The 15,791-nt window shown below is 45.4% G+C and overlaps 1 pseudogene; it reads left to right on the top strand.

The window, feature by feature from the left end:
* The first annotated feature begins 9,185 nt into the window (after positions 1–9,185).
* On the top strand, positions 9,186–9,303 carry LOC126254122 (5S ribosomal RNA; annotated as a pseudogene).
* Positions 9,304–15,791: the final 6,488 nt, after the last annotated feature.

The following is a 15,791-nucleotide window of genomic DNA, read 5'->3' on the forward strand; positions in this document are numbered from 1 at the left end:
GGGATGTCCACACGGTAATCCAGGTCTCCTGCCAATATGACTGGGTCGTCCTAAGTGGTAGTATCCAAGCATCAACTGATTTCCCCTATAATATTTACTGCTGTGAGCTCAGGCTGAAAGTACACACAAACAAGAACACATTGCGGTCCTTACTACTAGACAGTGTGTTGATCAGTGGGAGACTGAGAAGGTCGAGGGAATTTTCGTGATGAGACATGTGATGCATCCCTTAGGTCTGCCCTTTGGGCCTTGTTTCACCATAACGTTGATCGCATAATGCGTGTTTACTTTGTTACAGTCTTTTGTAAGGAACGTTTCCATCAGGATCACTATATCGTAAGATCTAAAGAAATTATTTTGGAAGTACTTTATTGTTGTGCTAAGGCCTTCATCATTCCAGTTTAATGTTTTAATGTCAGTTTGTTGTGAATGGTGTTACAACCTAACAGCTTCAGGTCTCTTAATTTGAAAAAGGTACTGTGTCACCAGCACTCGTGTTGGCCACAGTTCTGGCTGTATGGCGTGTTCACGGCAGCCAAAAGCCTCATCGCACTCGATTTCTCCTACCATTCCTAGTCCATTGAGGTGTCTGATGATTTCCTCCTTTATGGTGTCTTGATGGAGTTTGCCCACTTAAAGCCAAGCAGACCTCTCTCCTGCTCCAAGCCCCAATCCTGTTGGCTGCATCGTCCCTGACACGAAGGAATATTCATTGTTTCCTCTCCCACCTTGACGTCGTTTCCTGCGTCTTCTCCTTTCGACTAAAGTGTTACCTTCATTTTCTTCTTCTTTTTCTTCCTCGCCTTCCGATGGCAGCGTGGCATAAACTATAGAGCCAGGACCGCAACGAGAGCGATAAATGATATCAAGTCGATAGGCAAACTCTCCCTGGAAACCGCCCTACCACTGTCTGAACTCACAGTTGAGCCTGTTGCAATTTCCGGATTTGAAAACATATGGTACATCTGAAGAAGACAGATATCGAAGAAAATAGAGAAGCTGAAGGCTACTTACCTAAAAACGGTGCTATGTCTCTCCAAATACACGCTCTCTCGGCTTGTTTATGAATTGGCCAGAGAGCCCTTCTTCACAGAGAAGAAATACAGGAAATGGAAGGATATCCATGTTAGAGACGCCATGACAAATCGTGAATGGACACAGGGAGGATACGAACTCCACCACGTAGTGACAAGACTTTCCGTGCACGGATTTCACCAAAAACTGTGCAACACGCAGAGTTTTCACGAGACCAGCACGAGCTGTGTATGTGCAATGTGCGGTGACCACTGTGAGAGACATCATGTGTTAATCTGTAGGATGAGAACAGAATCGCTGGTGAAATTCTGTAGTGACTAAGAATAATAATAGTTATTATTATTTAGACCAAATGTGGGTGCGCTACATCAAACAGGACTAACACAGGATACTGAATGTTTACAAAGAAAAGTGACACGAATAGTCACAAATTTCTATGATTCGTGGGAGAGCGGCAGGGAAATGCAGAAAAACATGGATTATGAGCAACTTGACGACAGAACCAAATTAACCCTCAAAAGCCTACATCTACATCTACATTTATACTCCGCAAGCCACCCAACGGTGTGTGGCGGAGGGCACTTCACGTGCCACTACCATTACCTCCCTTTTCTGTTCCAGTCGCGTATGGTTCGCTGGAAGAACTACTGTCTGAAAGCCTCCGTGATGGCTCGAATCTCTCTAATTTTACATTCGTGATGTCCTCGGGAAGTATAAGTAGGGGGAAATAATATATTGGATACCTCATCCAGAAACGCACCCTCTCGAAACCTGGCGAGCAAGCTACACCGCGATGCAAAGCGCCTCTCTTGCAGAGTCTGCCACTTGAGTTTGATAAACATCTCCGGAACGCTATCACGGTTACCAAATAACCCTGTGACGAAACGTGCCGCTCTTCTTTGGATCTTCTCTACCTCCTCCGTCAAACCGATCTGGTACGGATCCCACACTGATGAGCAATACTCAAGTATAGGTCGAACGAGTGTTTTGTAAGCCACCTCTTTGTTGATGGACTACATTTTCTAAGGACTCTCCCAATGAATCTCGACCTGGTACCCGCCTTACCAACAATTAATTTTATATGATCATTCCACTTCAAATCGTTCCGCACGCATACTCCCAGATATTTTACAGAAGTAACTGCTACCAGTGTTTGTTCCGCAATCATATAATCATACAATAAAGGATCCTTCTTTCTATGTATTCGCAATACATTACATTTGTCTATGTTAGGGTCAGTTGCCACTCCCTGCACCAAGTGCCTATCCGCTGCAGATCTTCCTGCATTTCGCTACAATTTTCTAATGCAGCAACTTCTCTGTATACTAAAGCATCATCCGCGAAAAGCCGCATGGAACTTCCGACACTATCTACTAGGTCATTTATATACACTCCTGGAAATGGAAAAAAGAACACACCCACCATACTTGCTCCGGACACTGCGAGAGGGCTGTACAAGCAATGATCACACGCACGGCACAGCGGACACACCAGGACCCGCGGTGTTGGCCGTCGAATGGCGCTAGCTGCGCAGCATTTGTGCACCGCCGCCGTCAGTGTCAGCCAGTTTGCCGTGGCATACGGAGCTCCATCGCAGTCTTTAACACTGGTAGCATGCCGCGACAGCGTGGACGTGAACCGTATGTGCAGTTGACGGACTTTGAGCGAGGGCGTATAGTGGGCATGCGGGAGGCCGGGTGGACGTACCGCCGAATTGCTCAACACGTGGGGCGTGAGGTCTCCACAGTACATCGATGTTGTCGCCAGTGGTTGGCGGAAGGTGCACGTGCCCGTCGACCTGGGACCGGACCGCAGCGACGCACGGATGCACGCCAAGACCGTAGGATCCTACGCAGTGCCGTAGGGGACCGCACCGCCACTTCCCAGCAAATTAGGGACACTGTTGCTCCTGGGGTATCGGCGAGGACCATTGGCAACCGTCTCCATGAAGCTGGGCTACGGTCCCGCACACCGTTAGGCCGTCTTCCGCTCACGCCCCAACATCGTGCAGCCCGCCTCCAGTGGTGTCGCGACAGGCGTGAATGGAGGGACGAATGGAGACGTGTCGTCTTCAGCGATGAGAGTCGCTTCTGCCTTGGTGCCAATGATGGTCGTATGCGTGTTTGGCGCCGTGCAGGTGAGCGCCACAATCAGGACTGCATACGACCGAGGCACACAGGGCCAACACCCGGCATCATGGTGTGGGGAGCGATCTCCTACACTGGCCGTACACCACTGGTGATCGTCGAGGGGACACTGAATAGTGCACGGTACATCCAAACCGTCATCGAACCCATCGTTCTACCATTCCTAGACCGGCAAGGGAACTTGCTGTTCCAACAGGACAATGCACGTCCGCATGTATCCCGTGCCACCCAACGTGCTCTAGCAGGTGTAAGTCAACTACCCTGGCCAGCAAGATCTCCGGATCTGTCCCCCATTGAGCATGTTTGGGACTGGATGAAGCGTCGTCTCACGCGGTCTGCACGTCCAGCACGAACGCTGGTCCAACTGAGGCGCCAGGTGGAAATGGCATGGCAAGCCGTTCCACAGGACTACATCCAGCATCTCTACGATCGTCTCCGTGGGAGAATAGCAGCCTGCATTGCTGCGAAAGGTGGATATACACTGTACTAGTGCCGACATTGTGCATGCTCTGTTGCCTGTGTCTATGTGCCTGTGGTTCTGTCAGTGTGATCATGTGATGTATCTGACCCCAGGAATGTGTCAATAAAGTTTCCCCTTCCTGGGACAATGAATTCACGGTGTTCTTATTTCAATTTCCAGGAGTGTATATTGTGAAAAGCAATGGTCCCATATCACTCCCCTGTGGCACACCAGAGGTTGCTTTAACGTCTGAAGACGTCTCTCCATTGTCTGCTAAAAACTCTTCAATCCAGCCACACAGCTGGTCTGATATTCCGTAGGCTCTAACTTTGTTTATCAGGCGACAGTGCGGAACTGTATCGAACGCCTTCCGGAAGTCAAGGAAAATGGCATATACCTGGGAGCCTGTATCTAATATTTTCTGGGTCTCATGAACAAATAAAGCGAGTTGGGTTTCACACGCTCGCTGTTTCCGGAATCCATGTTGATTCCTACAGAGTAGATTCTGGGTTTCCAGAAACGACATGATTCTCGAGCAAAAAAATGTTCTAAAATTCTACAACAGATCGACGTCAGTGATATAGGTCTATAGTTTTGCGCATCTGCTCGACGACCCTTCTTGAAGACTGGGACTACCTGTGCTCTTTTCCAATCATTTGGAACCTTCCGTTCCTTTAGAGACTTGCGGTACACGGCTGTTAGAAGGGGGGCAAGTTCTTTCGCGTACTCTGTGTAGAATCGAATTGGTATCCCGTCAGGTCCTGTGGACTTTCCTCTGTTGAGTGATTCCAGTTGCTTTTCTATTCCTTGTACACTTATTTCGATGTCAGCCATTTTTGACGTTTGTGCGAGGATTTAGAGAAGGAACTGCAGTGCGGTCTTCCTCTGTGAAACAGCTTTGGAAAAAGGTGTTTAGTATTTCAGCTTTACGCGTGTCATCCTCTGTTTCAATGCCTTCGTCATCCAGGAGTGTCTGGATATGCTGTTTCGAGCCACTTACTGATTTAACGTAAGACCAGAACTTCCTAGGATTTTCTGTCAAGTCGGTAAATAGAATTTTACTTTCGAATTCACTGAACGCTTCATGCATAGCCCTCCTTACGCTAACTTTGACATCGTTTAGTTTCTGTTTGTCTGAGAGGTTTTGGCTGCGTTTAAACTTGGAGTGAAGCTCTCTTTGCTTTCGCAGTAGTTTCCTAACTTTGTCGTTGAACCACGGTGGGTTTTTCCCGTCCTTCACAGTTTTACTCGGCACGTACCAGTCTAAAACTCATTTTACGATTGCCTTGAACTTTTTCCATAAACACTCAACATTGTCAGTGTCGGAACAGAAATTTTCGTTTTGATCTGTTAGGTTGTCTGAAATCTGCCTTCTATTACTCTTGCTAAACAGATAAACCTTCCTCCCTTTTTTTATATTCCTATTAACTTCCATATTCAGGGATGCTGCAACGGCCTTATGATAACTGATTCCCTGTTCTGTACTTACAGAGTCGAAAAGCCTGCTTACAAAATTTCAAGAATCACTATAAACTGAAGAATTGATATTCATCAATCCCATTCGTTGCGCTTCCCTTGAAGATAAGGCTGGAATAATTACAGTACCGCCGCCTGGGGTAGCCGCGCGGTCTAAGGCGCCTTGTTCATCAGGCATGGGTGTGTGTTTTGTCCTTAGCGTAGGTTAGTTTAAGTTAGATTAAGTAGTGTGTAAACCTAGGGATCGATGACCTCAGCAGTTGGGTCCCATAGGAACTTAAGACAAATTTCCAAATTACAGTGCTCACAGATGCATTTAAATAACGCTTCTTCTTCCGCTCTGTACACGATTGGAATGGGAAGAAGCCCAAACGTGTATTACTATGACCGGTACTCTATGGTATGTACTTCGCAGTGGTTTTCAGACTGCGTTCACGGTCCAGACACATTAATGTGACCACCGCCAATTTTTGACGACAGTGAGCAATAAACACTCAAAAATGGCAGTGGCAACACCAGCATTGGAGGGTATTCTGCACAGAACATGTCTGGAGACGCGGAAAAAACTGCAGTCATTGTCGTAATGCGGGACCGGTGCGATTTATCTGACGTAAAAAAGGGCATGATCATTATTGCCTTTCGGGCCAAGTATGGAAGCATTTCCGAAGCGGATAGGTGAGGGAGTTGCACGCGCGCCACCATGTCGAGGCAACTGTGGTGCACCAAGGGCCATAGATGACAGGGGTGCACGACGCCTGTGGAGATGTGTACGAGCGGATAGACCACCAACTCTTGAACAACTGACCGCACAGATGAACGAAGGGGCTACCAACAGTGTCTTATAAACGACGTTCAGCCAGTGTTTCTTGATATGAGCCTCCGCAGCAGGCGCCTGATTTATGCAACCATGTCGAGTGCTGTACATCGTCAACGAAGGCTGCAGCGTCCAAACCAGTACAGCAAATAGACTGCCTCTGAGTAGCGACAGGTGCCATGTTGAGATGAATCACTTTTTATGCTCCATCGGACAGATGGCCGTTGGCAGTGTCTGAAAGCAAACATCCTGCAATATTCGTAACAAGGGTCCAGCCTGGAGGAGGGAGCGTCACGGTCGGGGGAACATTTTCAAGTCATTGCCTGGGTGATCTCGTCGTTCCGGAAGGCACAATGGATCAACATAGTTATGTATCTATCCTTGGGGAACATGTCTTCCCCTACGTGCAGTTTGTTTTTCTTCGGCATCTACCAGCAAGACATTGCAATGTGCCTCACATCCCCCAATTGTTCAATTGGCTCTGACCACTATGGGACTTAACATCTGAGGTCATCAGTCCCTAGAACATAAAATTATTTACACCTAATTAACCTAAGGATATCACACACATCCATGTCCGAGGCAGGATTCGAACCTGCGACCGTAGCGGCCACGCGGTTCCAGACTGAAGCTCCTAGAAGCGCTCGGCCACAGCGGACGGCCCCCCAATGTACATGCATGGGTCGAAGAGCACCAGGATGAAGTGACCGTACTCCCCAGACCACCAAAGTGCCCACCTGGAGCTGGATGTTCCTGAAATGGATCCCCAACGGAGAAAAAAAGCGCGTTTGGCCAAGTCAGTGGAGTTGACATGGCTCCACGTCCTTGTAGAGAGCTTCCGGAATCTCCCTCCTGCACGTCAGGCAGCGGTCCGCGATGCGGAAGTTGGTTATAGAGGCTTTTGTCACGTGGTCACATTTATCTGAATGTATACTCTATGTAAATGTAGAAGTGCAGTTACTGAATAATCCCTCCTTTCGACTATTTTTGTGTAATGTTCATATTCTAGTTTGATGAATTTAATCTCTCATTTAATCTGGCAAATTCCCTTTTCTTAAATAAGTGCTGTAGACCTTACTTCTCATTTCCCGTCTGAAGAGTCTTTCTAGGTTGATGCGTATTTTTGCATTACATCTTACAAGAAGATGATCACTAAACTTTGCAAAGTGAATTAGGATAATCACAACCGCACAGTTTCTGTACTGGTAGGAAAAATAAGGCCAGTTTCCTTTTTACGTCCATCTGATCCTTGCATATGTTACTTAGTTTCTTTTAGAACAGTTTGCTGATTGTCAAGATGTTATCGTATGGATACAATGTCAGTGATCACAAGCGGTATGAGTCAGCTCATGAAGTGGAATAACCGTATAGGCTGACTCGTATCTAAACCAGATCCTGGTAGCCCACTTCGATTAGTTGCTGGGATATCGCGAAGATGTAATCTGTCTACAGAGGGGATTACTTAGGAAAAACATGTGCGACCCACCCTAGAATATAGCTCATGTGCGAGCAAACCATTCCAAGTAGGATTTTCAGACAACATTGAACGTATCCAAAGAGATGCCACACCCTGAAGACTTGTTTGACTTGTGGCAGGGCGTGAGGGAACCGCTGAGAAAACTTAACCGGTAAACGCTTGAAAATAGACGCCAACGATCCCGAGAAAGGTTGCTGAAAAGTTTTCAAGACCTATCTTTAGTTGAAGAGCCTAGAAAGATATTAACGCCCCACCCCTTAGTACTGCTCCCGTCGGGACGTAAATACAAAATTGGATTAGTTGCAGCGGGCGCACAGGCGTTCAAGTAATCATTCATAGGGCAATCCAAACGAGAATGGAACGGGGAAACACGCTAATACCTGGTACAATGAGAGTTACGTTCTGCCATGCACTTTATAGAGATTTGCATTGGAGGGTTTGTAACACTTCCGGATTCGGCAACGGCTAGTGCCACTCGAGTGGATGGATATTTCCACTCTGTGCGCGTCCTCGGCCACGGAAGCGGGTTCGTTATATTCAATTTGTAAATAGTTATGCAGAAACTAAACTGCTTTGTGCATTCAAAAGCACTTGATATTGAAGGAGCTTTATACGATTTGGTGATTTAAAAAGTATTGTTCAAAAAACGATTATTATAAAATTATGGAAAATTCAGTGTTTTGCCTTGTTTCTCGCACTACATTATAACCGAAAAACTGTGAACAGTAACGGAACGACCACGGTATCAGGGCATTAGAACATTATAGCGATTGTTTTCTTATACTGTTCACGAATTTACGACTTTAACACCCTCTGCTTCATGATGCGTACCTGTGGCAAGTGAATTACTATTAGCTTAAGATTTTAGTGATACTGGATGGCTGTCTTTTCACCTCATTATCTGCATCTGATAAGCGTAAGGGAAGTAATACACAGAGGTAAGACACACTACAAGTCACAGAACCTGAACAGGATGTGGATTAGACACTCCTTACAGAAGAATGTTGAAATATTGCCATCGTGCATCATAACAATAGAATACCTAGGCTGCAGCTTATGATCAGTAACATGATCGAGGGAATGCAGACCGGCCATGGTATTAAAAAAAATTAAACTGATATGAGAGCTGGAAGATTAACCTGTTTGACCAATCTCTTATAGAAGACACTTGCTGTCTTTTTGTGTTACCTGGAATTTTGAAGCCATCCTCCAACACAAAAATGAATGGAAACAATATGTATTCCAAACTTCGGGGCACGATCCCAGATGAGTGAGGTATTTGCAACGATTCACGTAAATTCACTTTTTTTAATTTTGTTTTATTCCTATGCCCACTGAAAATCGTTTCGCGAAGTAACATGTTCGTATCATTGCCGATTACGTTTTTTTTTGTTAAAATTCACTGCGAGAAACTAAGATATAATATTTTTATTAAATTATGATTATAGTTTTAAGCGTTTTTTCACAAACACCGTATCATATATAACCTGTTTAATATAGTGTGTTTTTGAATACGCAAAACAGCCTTGATTCGCCAGGATTATTTCTGAATTATGAAATCGATTCACATATTTTGAAAACGTAATATTATCAGATTCTTGTGAAAAATGAAAGTTTGCACCGGGCTTGGATTGGAAACCGCATTTCCCGCTTGTCATGAGCGGAATTCTTAACCACTTTTTCATTTTTGAATGATTTTAATTCTTTTTACCACAGCTTACAACGACGGTCGAGTTAACCCCTCTTTTATATTTTGGTCAATTAGGGAAGTAAAGTGCCAACGGCCTTGCCGCAGTGGTAATACCGGTTCCCGTCAGATCACCGAAGCTAAGCGCTGTCGGGCTTGGTGAGCACTTGGATGGGTGACCGTGCGGTCTGCCTAGTGCTGTTCGCAAGCGGGGTGCACTCGGTGCTTATGAGGCAAATTGAGGAGCTGCTTGATTGAGAAGTAGAGGCTCCGGTCAAGAAAACTGACAACGGCCGGGAGAACAGGTGCTGGCCGCACGCCCATCCACATCCGCATCCAATGATGCCTATAGGCTGAGGATGACACGGCGGTCTGTCAGTACCGTTAGGGTCTTTCGAGGCCTGTTCGGACGGAGTTTAGTTTTAGGGAAGTCAAACAGTCACTTTCAGGACGATGGAGACAGGGTGGACAGTGGTCGAAAACCGAGACCTAGCCACGATACCTCCTCCCTCTTCCCGTTCCTGAGCCGCTCCTCCGATTTTTCTTTTTATTTTATTCGTGCTTTTGGGCCCTTCTAGGAGCAAAGAAGATATCCAAGCAACGAAAACAAAATTAAAGCAAACTACAACTTATAGGCCGCCCTTCTGGCGGAACCAACATGCACTCTACACCCGTGGCTACTAGCTACAAGACGTACAGGGATCGTTCTTAGCAGCCGTTGGGGCTGCACACATCTTCACAAAGAAAGTGTCCGTATGGTTCTGTCACTTATTGCAATCTATAAAACTGACATGCACGTAGGATTAATTTCTCATACACGCACACGCCAGCTTTGGGGAGGGTGTAAGAAGGCACGATCCAGATAATTAGAAAAGTATTGGTGACAGAGCGGATGGCGTCAGAGACGAGTGAATCGTTGCAAAAGAAAAATCCAGAAACCGAGAAAGTGCTTGTCGCCATCCCGGTAATGACACAATTTGGTTAAACCCTTGATTCAAATCGCTGCAAGTATCTTAATTTGTAGATAAAACTTCATATCGGGAATAAGAAGAGATGCCGGTGTCGCTGCAGTTGGCGTCGTGCACTGAATGAGAACCAACACCAGTCTCATCAGCCTACATACCTTCACAGCATACCCACATTCCATTCAGGTTTTTTGCACTGGAGGTATAATGGAGAACCCGCCATACATACTGGAGGGAGTCCCTGGCGACCACCAGTACCAGGTCACTTTGGTATCTGAATAGAGGAGGGCGCCGGGCCCTGCATGCCAGACCACTCGCCAGGGTACTGGGCTTTGAGTCAGATTACAGGGATGCCTCGCATCATCTGGCAATAAACATCGGGGCCCCTTCTGCTGCAGCTCACTCGTCAAATCGGCGTTGACGTAAATGAAGTCCACAAAAAACTCCTGAACGTGGCACAGTGTTGCGGAAATATGAACCACTGGAACTGGTTGTTTGTGTGAGCTGCGGGGCAATCCTTCTATCAGAGGTCCCGTCGAGTTGCGCTTATAGGGGGCCCACATCTTCATCATTATGGCGACATATAAAGCAGCTGCTGTAACCGGCACATTGACCATTCACAGACTGTCCTCTGCGGTATGGAAGATAAGTGTATCATATCGCACTTGCGTGATCATTCCCACACTAACGAAATAATCAAAGGCCGCCTGTAAATTAAGAGGACAGTAATGATATGGGGTATCGTGAATGACAGATAGACGTTGGTATAACTCACCTGCTGGACCAAGATCAAAGATTGCTGCAAGTCGGTATGAATACCCCTATGTTTACCTTATAGGAAATGAGTATAGGCAAGATCACTCTCTGGCGACTGTTGGACATAATAATTGCTCCCAAATATTTGATCATATCCCGAAGTGTGTATGCAGCCAAGCTCGCTTCCAGGAGGCCGCTGCCAATGACCATCACCCCAGGCTTCTCCGCGTTCATGCAGCTTGCAACTGCAGCACTTTATTGGGCAATCCATCCAGTTATATTTAGACTTTGTCTGGCGTACAGACAGAACACCAGATCATCAGCATATGTATGGTAAGCGAAGGTATGGTCTCTTAGTATGAGTCCCTGTAAAAAGAGCTCCATGGCAATGGCGTCCATAACTGACGTGGGGCAACCCTGCCTCACTGGTCCAGCAATATGACGGCTCCTGCTGTATGTCCATTGATATTATTCTGTATAGCTGTATTACTCGGTCTGTGCGTGACCATGTTGTTGAAGGACTGCGGGATAGCCACCTGCCGCCACATCTTCTCGAGATAGTCATGACATACCTTATTGAAAGCGTGCTCAAAGTCCACCAATACCAATGCTTTGCTTTGTGCACACAACACACCTCAGCCCGTGTTATGATAGCGCGGTAATAACCGAACACTGTCTGGATGTTACTGTCACCACCGAGAAACTTATGGCCCACAGAGACATTCCGAATGCGGAAAGCCAAATCCTCCTAACGATCTTGAAATTGCTGTTAAGCAGAATAAGAGGCCAGTATTGTTCAGCTGCGCGTCCGGCAGACAGCTTGAGGAACGATATAAAGAGCTGCCAGTAATGACTGAAGAAGGTATTGGCTATATCATTTCGGACCATCAGGCACTGGGCATCTGATGTATCCAACAGGGGGATCAGTGCTTTCTTACGTCTGGAGTCTGCGCAGATAATATGATGCATGGCTGGAGGCTCACCTTCGATTCAGACCTATACATGTGCACAAGTGTGCCCTCGAAATGGCATCGTTTAGCCTTTGCTTGGAAATTTCCGAATCACCATCGATCCACACCTATACATATCCACAAGTGTGCCCTCGAAATGGCATCGTTTAACCTTTGCTGGCAGTTGCTGAACGACCGTCCGGTGTCCTGGCTAATGTGATTGGGCGTATACCTCCTGCAGTGACATAAAATGATATTCATCGGTGTGCCATTCTCAACACACTGCCTCTAGACAGCAATGCACCATCAAGTTCTGCCGAGCAGGTTTTGGACATTTATGGCACCATTGAATCATGGAAGGAAATGTCAGATATCTCCTCTCACAATTCCTCTAAGTTTCCACTATCTTTTGCCGCAGCTTCAGATCTTAAATTCGTCTCCATGAGCTCCTGCTCAATGAGAACTGTCTTGAGAGGGAGCTGATGCAGAGGTAAACATCATGATCAGTAAAGACCGTTGGCTTTATCTCAGCATCAGTATCAAGCGCCTCCATCATTCACCATGAGTCCCTCGAAAATGTAGACCCAGTCCAGGTGACTCACCAAATGTTTATTATTTTTTTATTTACAAGTCAAGTTCTGTAGTACCAAAGTGAGGAGCAAATCTCCAAGGACATGGAATGTGTCAGTACATGAAATTACAACATAAAAGTAATAACAGATAAAAACAAAATGTTTATGAACCCGAAAAAAGTCAATCCATAAGTTTAAATAAATGCAATCAACAACGCAAGAAGAATCAGTTTTTTAAGGAATTCCTCGACAGAATAGAAGGAGTGGCCCATGAGGAAACTTTCGTTTTGAAAGCGTGTGGATTACTGCTAAGATTCTTAATTCGAGTGGTAGCTTATTGAAAATGGATGCAGCAGTACATTGCACACCTTTCTGCCGAATAGTTAAGGAAGTCCAATCCAAATGCAGGTTTGATTTCTGACGAGTATTAAATGAGTGAAAGCTGCTTATACTTGGGAATAAGCTAATATTGTTAACAGGAAATGACAGTAAGGAATGTATCTATTGATAGGCCAATGTCAAAATATCCAGACCCGTGAACAGGGGCCGACAAGAGGTCCGTGAACTTACACCACCTATTGGCCGAACCGCCCTGTTTCTGAGACAAAAATATCCTATTAGAATTAGAAGAGTTACCCCAAAATATATTACCACACGACATAAGCGAATGAAAACAAGCAATGTAGACTAATTGTCGTGTCGAACGATCACTCAATTCAGATACTGTTAGAATAGTAAAAATGGCAGCGTTAAGTCTTTGAACAAGATCCTGAAAGTGGGCTTCCACGACAATTTACTATCTATCTGAACAACTTGAAATTTGAACTGTTCAGTTTCACTAATCATATGCCCAGTCTGTGAAATTAAAAGGTCAGGTTTTGTTCAAGAAACTGTAAAAACTGAGTCTTACTGTGATTCAGCGCTAGTTTATTTTCTACAAGTCATTAACTTATCTCATGAATTGCACTATTTGAAACCGAGTCAGTGATGCACACAACATCCTTTACTACCAATGAACTGTCATCAACAAACAGAAATATTTTAGAGTTACCCATAATACTAGAGGGCATATCATTTATATAAATAAGGAACAGGAGTGGCCCCAACACTTATGGGGCACCCCCCCCCCCCCCCACTTGACAGTACTCCACTCAGAGACTCCACATCGCAGCCATTCTCAACATTGTTAATAATGACCTTTTGCTGTCCGTTGCTAAAGTAAAAGGTGAACCAATTGTGAGCTACTTCCAGTATCAGTGATGGTCCAACTTCTGAAGCAATATTTAGCGATCAAAACAATCAAACGCCTTAGTTAAATAAAAAAAAATATGCCTAGCGTTCTAATCCTTTTGTTTACCCCATCCAGTACCTTACAGAGAAAAGAGAATGTAGTATTTTCAGTTGTTAAACGACTTCCAAAGCCGAACTGTACATTTGATAGCAAATCGTGTGATATAATATGATCACTTATCCTTACATACACAGTCTGGTAATGTACTTGAATATGTACCCCTGTCTGGCAGCGTGAATGCTCTGCGAGGTATCGACGACGTGCAGGTCTAGCACCAGTCACTGCAGTTCGCAGCGTAATCAACAGTGTGGCATTTGATCCTATGGTGAAAGGACACAGTTAAGGTCGCCCCCTAGGGTGATATGATCATAGTCCTCTTTGTGTAATGACGCGACCTCTTCCGCATAAATCCTTGAACGATCTCTCCGCTTGTCCTTACCAGAGGGGTGTATGCAGTCATGATCCTGATACAAGTCCTCTTGCCGAGGGGATACAGCTCACACAATCAGTCACGATCTCTTCCTTCACGAGAATGGCCATACTGCTACCACTGTCCATGTATAGTACCAGCATCCATAGATTTATGGAGATTGGTCGAGGGTCTCTTCTTATAGGAATGTGACATCGAGATCCGCCACGTGAAACATGTTGTGAAAGATGTGCACTTTAACTTTGGAACTGATGGTATTGAGACTGATGGTACCAATCGCCAGACCTGGCCTGGGGATGCAGTATTGTTGCCGCCCATTGGAAGGGGTTGATGTGGGAGACGCTAAGAAGGCCCCACTGTTGACACTGGATCCCCTCGTGTAGGCATCGGCATTTAACTGTTGTGAATGAAGCAAATCCAACTATATTAACAGCAGCAGACATCATGTTCTTGGTGTTATAGGCTGATGCATCAGGCTTGTGTGGTGATCATCTATCAAAAGTAATGGAGTGGCTGAATAGTTGCAACATGTGTGTGACGGGCATAGAGACTGACTCCATCTTCTGTCTATCATCCAGAAGCACTGTGCTGTGAGAGGTCTCCTGCGGTTCCCCTACTGATCGAACTGACTGCTGGTCTCCTGCTGGGAATGGTTGCCACTGTTGAGATCTTCTTCCTCTGTAGCCATTATCCTGTAGATACTGGACAGAGCCAGCAAGCAATTCTTCGGAGCCATTGTCTTCGGACGTGAGTATAGATGATATAGCTGAATTATTAGATATAATGAACCCACCTCCGTGGCCAAGGACTAGCGCAGGGAAGACAGATACACGTGACGCTAGTGCCGCTCAAGTGACAATGTTAAGGTCCTTGGCAGCCAAAACTGTTGTCTCTAATATGATAGCAGCCTAAATTTTTTCCATGACTGTGACTTACGGGTAAGCATAGCAGGCCTACCAATGAAGGTGTTACAACAAAACTACGGCCATGAATTAACATTGGATTAAAATGTAGGTTTCATTTTAATGAAAGTCACTTTCTAATCTGCAATATTGGACAAATGTAACATATTCCTTTTAGACAAACAGCATGAGACAGTAATCCCTTCGTTTTTAAATAACCCATGATTAGTCTCGGCGAACTTCAGACAAATTAAAATATTGATTGTCATACGCCACTCTGATGATACACATACGTGTTCAACACCATGATTCAGTCAACAATGCAGTTATGTCCTGCACGTTACTTACATTTGTATTCTATTCAGCAATTTTTTTTCCATTCACTATAACAGTAAATACACTTTCTCACCAGTTAGTGAAATTAGGGATCTTACTTCAGTGTCCGCCCACGTCGAGAGCTACTTCGAGCACTACCAGTGACTTTTCTCAACCATTTCTAATAACTGAGTAACAGCGTGGCTGACATAGCGCCCTCAGCGCTTCGCACGGTAGTCGATATTTAACGGCGATTGTGACCTCTGTAGGTACACTATTAATAACGATGAGTAAGGGATCGTGGCTCCATTCAAGACGCAGCTGTAGACGTAGATATACTTGCAGATGTTGTTGTTACCGTCTGAACTTCGGAGTTTTTCAGACTAAGGCTCTCCGCGATGCAAAAGCCATTCCTTGCAGCCTGTATCACTGAAGTTTGTTGAGGCTTAGCGTGCTGCTTTCACGTTTACTTACTCCAACTCCTCTCTGAATCGTCTCCGTCTCTTCCATTCAC

Source organism: Schistocerca nitens, chromosome 4, assembly GCF_023898315.1.
Source record: "Schistocerca nitens isolate TAMUIC-IGC-003100 chromosome 4, iqSchNite1.1, whole genome shotgun sequence".
Classification (NCBI taxonomy): domain Eukaryota; kingdom Metazoa; phylum Arthropoda; class Insecta; order Orthoptera; family Acrididae; genus Schistocerca; species Schistocerca nitens.